Source organism: Gossypium arboreum, chromosome 6 (assembly GCF_025698485.1).
Source record: "Gossypium arboreum isolate Shixiya-1 chromosome 6, ASM2569848v2, whole genome shotgun sequence".
NCBI lineage: Eukaryota > Viridiplantae > Streptophyta > Magnoliopsida > Malvales > Malvaceae > Gossypium > Gossypium arboreum.
In genome coordinates, this window is record NC_069075.1 from 42,271,912 (window position 1) to 42,278,337 (window position 6,426).

General features: G+C 35.5%; 1 non-coding gene across 1 annotated transcript; it reads right to left on the reverse strand.

Annotated features, from left to right (window-relative positions):
* Positions 1–1,896: 1,896 nt before the first annotated feature.
* On the reverse strand, positions 1,897–2,003 carry LOC128294620 (small nucleolar RNA R71). The gene has a single exon (XR_008284928.1). It is a non-coding gene; the product is annotated as a small nucleolar RNA R71 (small nucleolar RNA).
* Between the last annotated feature and the right edge of the window lie 4,423 nt (positions 2,004–6,426).

A 6,426-nucleotide genomic window follows, 5' to 3' on the forward strand; every position in this document is an offset into this window, starting at 1 on the left:
CATAATTACATATTATCAAACAATTATCACAAGTATAATATTTCATAATAATTATCATATCATTTAAAAAAATTAAAACATTTAAAATAATAACTATGTTACCAACATTTACATATGAACTTACCTCGTATGCGAAAATGGCTATTTTTACCATTTCGTCCACAACTTGGTATTTTCCCCATTTTACCCAATTTTAGTTTTCCTTGCTCTATCATTTAAAATATAGTCTAATTAGGACTCACATTATTCAAATTGACCCAAAATCATATTTTGGAAAAATTACAATTTTGCCCTAAACTTTTGCATATTTACACTTTTGCCCCAAAGCTCGTAAATTAAAATTCAGCCTATTTTCTTATGTTTTATGACATGCTGATCATTTTTCCTTCTATGGCAACATCAAATTCTCACTCTAACATGTACTTATGACTATTAGGTATTTTTACCGATTAAGCCCTTTTGCTCGTTTTCACTTAAAACCGAGTAGCACAAGTTGTCTAACATAATTTAAAACCTCATATTCTATCATAAAACACCAAAATACACAAATTTCACCTATGGGTATTTTTCCAAATATAAACCTAGGTTAAATTATTGCTAGCATAAGCTAAATCGAGCTAGGGACTCCAAAACGTAAAAATCATTAAAAACGAGGCTAGAACGGACTTACAATCGAGCTTGGAAGCTTGAAAACCCTATCCATGGTTTCTCCTTGCTATATTCGGCCATGGGGTTGAAGATGAGCAAAATTGGCTTTTAATTTTGTATTTTAATTCATTTTACCCCTAAATGACCAAAATGCCCTTACTACTAAACTTTCCAAAATTCCATCCATGTCCAATTTTTGTCCATAGACTTAGAAATTGGTAAAATTACTCTTTAAGGACCTCTAATTAATAATCTAATTCAATTTTATGCAAAATACTTCTAGAACACAAGTTTTGCAATTTATTCAATTTAGTCCCAAATTTCAAATTAAGCACTTTATGCATAAAATTTCTTCACGAAATTTTCACACAATCATGCAATCATATCATAGACCTTAAAATAATAATAAAATAATTATTTATATCTCGGATTTTGTGGTCACGAAACCACTATTCCGACTAGGCCCAAAATCAAGATATTACAATAGGTGCACTTACCTTTCGTATTTTAGTTAGTTCATGACGCCATCAAATTTTTGGTGCTATTGCTGGGGACTAAAATATTAGGAACACTAGATTTTTATTATTTTAGTCATTTTTATTTTGTTTTTGTTTTTGTTTTAATTTACTAACTTTTCTTTTATTTGCTTCTGGCAGGTTCTTTTAGTTTATGACTAGAAGAAACCTGTCAAGACCTTTAGTATTTGACAATAAGATCAAAAGCACAGCTCGCAGAAACTGTAGAGAAGCGAGGCAAAATCGACAAAATACAATAGAAGAGCAAGAGGATGTTATTGGTATTACTAAGAAGATGGCAGAAAATCATAATAATAAGATACCTCATGTGGTTGGTTCAAATTTTGTAAATCTGAATCCTACTCTTCGTACCATGTACGATTATGTCAAGCCAAACTTAACTGGGGTTGAATCAAGTATTGTTAGACCTGATATTGCTGTAAATAATTTTGAACTGAAACCTAACATTATTCAAATGATCCAACAGTTTGTTCAGTTCGATAGTTTATAGGATAAATACCCAAATACTCATTTGGCTAATTTTCTGGAATTTTGCGAAACTTTCAAGATAAATGACATTTTTTATGATATCATTCGGCTATGATTGTTTCTGTTCTTATTAAAGAATAAGGCTAAATAGTGGTTGAACTGCCTACCGTGAAGATCTATTACTACATGGGAACAAATGACCGAAAAGCTCTTGTTGAAGTACTTTCCACCGGCTAAGACAACCAAGCTGAGGAATGATATCTCCTCATTTGTACAGATGGACTTAGAAACCTTATATGATGCATAGGATAGGTATAAGGACTTACTGAGAAGGTGCCCTCACCATGGGTTACCTCTATGGCTATAGGTTCAGACTTTCTACAACGCTTTGAACCCCTCAACTAGGCAACTAATAGATGCAGCCGCTGGTGTTACTTTGAATAATAAAACACCCGAGGAGGCTTATGAGTTTGTAGATAAGATGTCACTGAATAACTATCAGTGACAAGTCATGAGAACAAAGCCAACAAAAGTAGCCGATGTTTTTAACGTAGACGTGCTCACCATATTATCAAACCAGGTAGAACTTTTAAGTAAGAAAATTGATGGTTTATATGGTCCTACATAGGTACAGTTGGTGGTGCAATGTGATACGAATAGAGGAGGGATGAACAATCTAGAATGCCTATTATACAACCCTAGCACAATGAACGAACAAGTCAACTATATGGGTAACAATTCTAGAGCTTTATAGTAACACTTATAATGCAGGTTGGAGGAACCATCCCAATTTCTTATGGGGTACTCAAGGAAATTAAAGACAACAACCCCCTCCAGGTTTTCAACAATAACCTTACCATCAAGAAAAGAAGTCAAACCTTGAAAAAATATTGACGAAATTTATTTCGATGTCAGAAACCCGCTTTCAAAACACCGAAACAGCACTCAAAATTCAACAAGCGTTATTCAAGGACTCGAGAACCAGATAGGTCAATTGGCAAAGATGATTTCAAAATGACCACAAGGCAGCTTGCCAAGTAATACCGAAACTAACCCAAGAGAGCAGTTTTATACAATTACTGTTCGAGATGAAGAAGGGTTAGTTGAATTTGAAACTGAACCGAGGCAAGAAACTATGATAAGCAATAGTAAGGTTGAAGTAAGCCACAAAAAACAAAAACTAGTAAGTAAGGAGTATAAACCTCATGTACTATATCCAAATGCGACAAGGAAAGACCGCACAAACGAACAATTCGGTAAATTCCTTAAACTTTTGAAAAAGTTGCATATTAACTTACCATTTATTGAAGCCCTTTCGCAAATGTCAAATTCAGTTAAATTTTTAAAGGAGATTTTAGCAAACAAGCGGAAGTTAGATGATTCATTGCACGTGGAGTTGAATGCAGTGTGCTCAGCCATTTTGCAAAACAAACTACCCAACAAATTGAAAGATCCAAGGAGTTTTAATATTCCTTGTTTAATTGGTAGTTTAAATGTTAACAATGCTTTGGTTGGTTTAGGAGCAAGTATTAATGTCATGCCTTATAAAATGTTTAAACAACTAGGTCTTAGGAAACCCAAACAAACTAGGATGAGCATACAATTGGCAGATAAAACTATTAGATTTCCTAGGGGTATTGTTGAAGATATGCTTATCAAAATTGATAAATTCATATTCCTAGTCGATTTTGTTGTCTTAGACATGGATGAGGATAGCGATGTACCCTTAATTCTAAGGCGGCCCTTTTTAGCAATTGTCAAAACGATTATTGATGTTGGTACAGATGAACTCATACTTCGTGTAGAAGATGAAATAATAAAACTCCAAGCTCGTGATTTTGTTAAGACATCTAGTGATCAAAATAATTTTATGAGTTCTATTAATGTAAATAATCTAGTGGCTCAACAGTCTTTGCAGGAAACCCCTCGGAAAAAAGTGATAGAGCCACGATCTAGTCCATCTGACAAAACTAGAACAACTCATGAAGAACGAAGGCTAAAAACTGATGAATTAGATGAAGGGCGGTCACATGTCAAGGAGAAACTGATAATACATAATGAAAAACCAAAGTGACTCCATGACAAGCTTAAGGATGAAATGAACTACTTTAAGGTTAGAGACAAGGTATTGTTGATAAAACATATCCTCGAATCGTTACTTCAAAGTTTAATGCAAACGGAGCAACTCCTTTTATGGTATTGAATATTTTCCTATACGGTACAGTCGAGGTAAATCATTCTAAATTTGACACTTATAAGGTAAATATTACTCGGCTAAAACCTTATGTTGATAATAGAATTGACAGTGAGTAAAAGGAGTTTCGACTCCATGAACCACCGTAACTGTGTGAATATGAGGTAAGTTGAGCTTAGACTTTAAATAAGTTCTTCTTGGGAGGCAATCTAAGCATTAACATTCCTAATTCACTAATTTTTTTCTTATGATATTTTTGAAATTAATTAATTAAAAAATGTTTTTTTAAACCCCACACGGCCTGGACACACAGGCGTGTCCTTGGCCGTATGGCTCCTTTGACTTAGTTTTAAAACTTGAAACAAACTGACAGTGAGTTACACAGCCTGGTGATATAGCCGTGTAACCCACACAACCGAGACACACGAGCGTGTCCTAGGCTGTATAGAGCCTAGGCCTTAATTTAGTTTCGAGTTTCACACAGCCAAGGACACACCCGTTTATCTAAGCCGTGTGGTCCACACGGCCGTGTCACACGCCGGTGTAGATTATTTTAGGCTGTGTCTGTCAATAAAGGAGTGTGACTTACACGGGCAAGGCACACGGCAGTGTGCGAGACACGGCCGAGCCACATAGGAGTGTGGAATGTCACACGGGCGTGAGAGAAGTGAAGGAGAGTGCACACGGTCGTGTAAAAACTGGGCTTAAATTTTTAACGCACACGGGCTGAAAACACTTCACACGGGCGTGGGAAAAACGAATGAGATTACACACGGCCGTGCGATACACCGTGTAGACCGTACGACCTAGACACACGAGCGTGTCCGAAATCAAGTGAAGACTAGGCTTGAAATTTTATCGACACGGGCTAAATAAGAGACCACACGGTCGTGTGACACTGCCGTGTAGCCCCAACACGGGCATCACACGACCGTGTTACCCTTTTAACCCCAAACCTTAACTTTTTCTTATTATCTTTGTCTTCTCCAACCCTAAGCCGTCGTCAGCCTTTCCATACCCTTTTTGGCCACTTTTCCCTCCCCTTCAGCCCGATTTCCACACTTTCCCTCTTCTCTCCTTCAATTTCTTTCCCTTCCCCAAACCACCGCACCCACTCTTCCCCTCTCGCATCGCACAGCAGCCCCAACCTAACCCACTCTGTGACAACCCTAATTTGGCCCTAGTCAGAAAGTGGTTTCGGGATCACAAAATCGAGTCACAAAAATAATTAGATGTTATATTCTATGTTTACTTCATGTGAAAGTGCATGTGTGAAAATCTCATGCTTTGATCTTGCCATTTGTGAGTGAAATTATGAAATAGGACTCGTGTGAAAATTTTTGAAAATGCTATAGGCTAGTTTGTAGTGGCCAAATAACTTATAGTATGAAATAGGTGGATTTGCATGTCAAATTTCCCACCTTAAAACATAGTGGCCGGCCATGATGGGCATGATAAGCATTTGTGCAATTTTTTTATTGAAATTATGGCATAAGTATGGCACAAATAATATATGTTATTTTGTGTCATAAAATGTTAGTAATAAAATAACAAAATGAAGTAAAAGACAAGGTTTTTTGTTCGTCCTTGTTCTTCATAGCCGAAAAGAGGAGAGTAAGAGGGGAAAAGCTCTTGAAAAATTCAGTCACTAGGGGAAGAAAAATCCAAGCTAAGTTCATGGTAGTTTACTTCTATCTTGATGTTCATGAGTTCTTCTTGATTCTACCTTAACTCATGAAGCATATTTTTTATTTTTGGTTGTGTTGTGAACATTTGGTCATGAATTGAAATGAGGGAAATGGTTGTTGTTTCATGTTCTTTTGATGAATAATGGAAGATAGGTGAAGTTGAGCCAAGCAAATGAGGATGCATGTGCCTTAGATGCTAAGGGGGAAAATCGGCTAACATGTTGTGTGTATTATGGCCGAATGTGAACTTGGATAATATTGAGTAATGTTTGTGCTTTAAAATGATGAAATAGAGATTATTCTTAAGTGAATTTATAGGTATGTGATGATTGATTTGTGATATGCATGTTTAAAAAACATGCATGCAAGGTATATATGTGTAAAAGAGTGATTTGGTTATAAATCTGCTTGAGATAGCAGCAGTAATGTGATTTTGGAAAATCACCATAAATTGTGGGAGATGATTTAGAAACATAATAAATTATGTAATTAAATCTTAATGAGTATAGTTTCTTATAAAAGAAACTGTGTAAGCAAAAGAATTACCGATAATGAGATATTTGAAGTGATGTGGGACAGGGTCAGAATGACTTCTAGATCCTCTGTTCTGTTTTTATAAAATCATTATAAATTGCACAAAAACGGTCATAAGATGAGGTTTATATTCTTAGACTCCTTAATGAGTCTAGTTTCAAAAGAAATAAAGAGAATATATTTTGAATTTTGTACAATGAGAAAATTGATTCATAGTGAGGAGTGGTCAGATTAGTCAGACAGTGAAACAGGGGAAACTTTAAGAAAAATATGGTATTGATTGGCTAAACCAAAAATTCTGAAAATTTTATGGATAAAAGATATATGAGTCTATTTTCAGGGAAAATTAACGGCACTT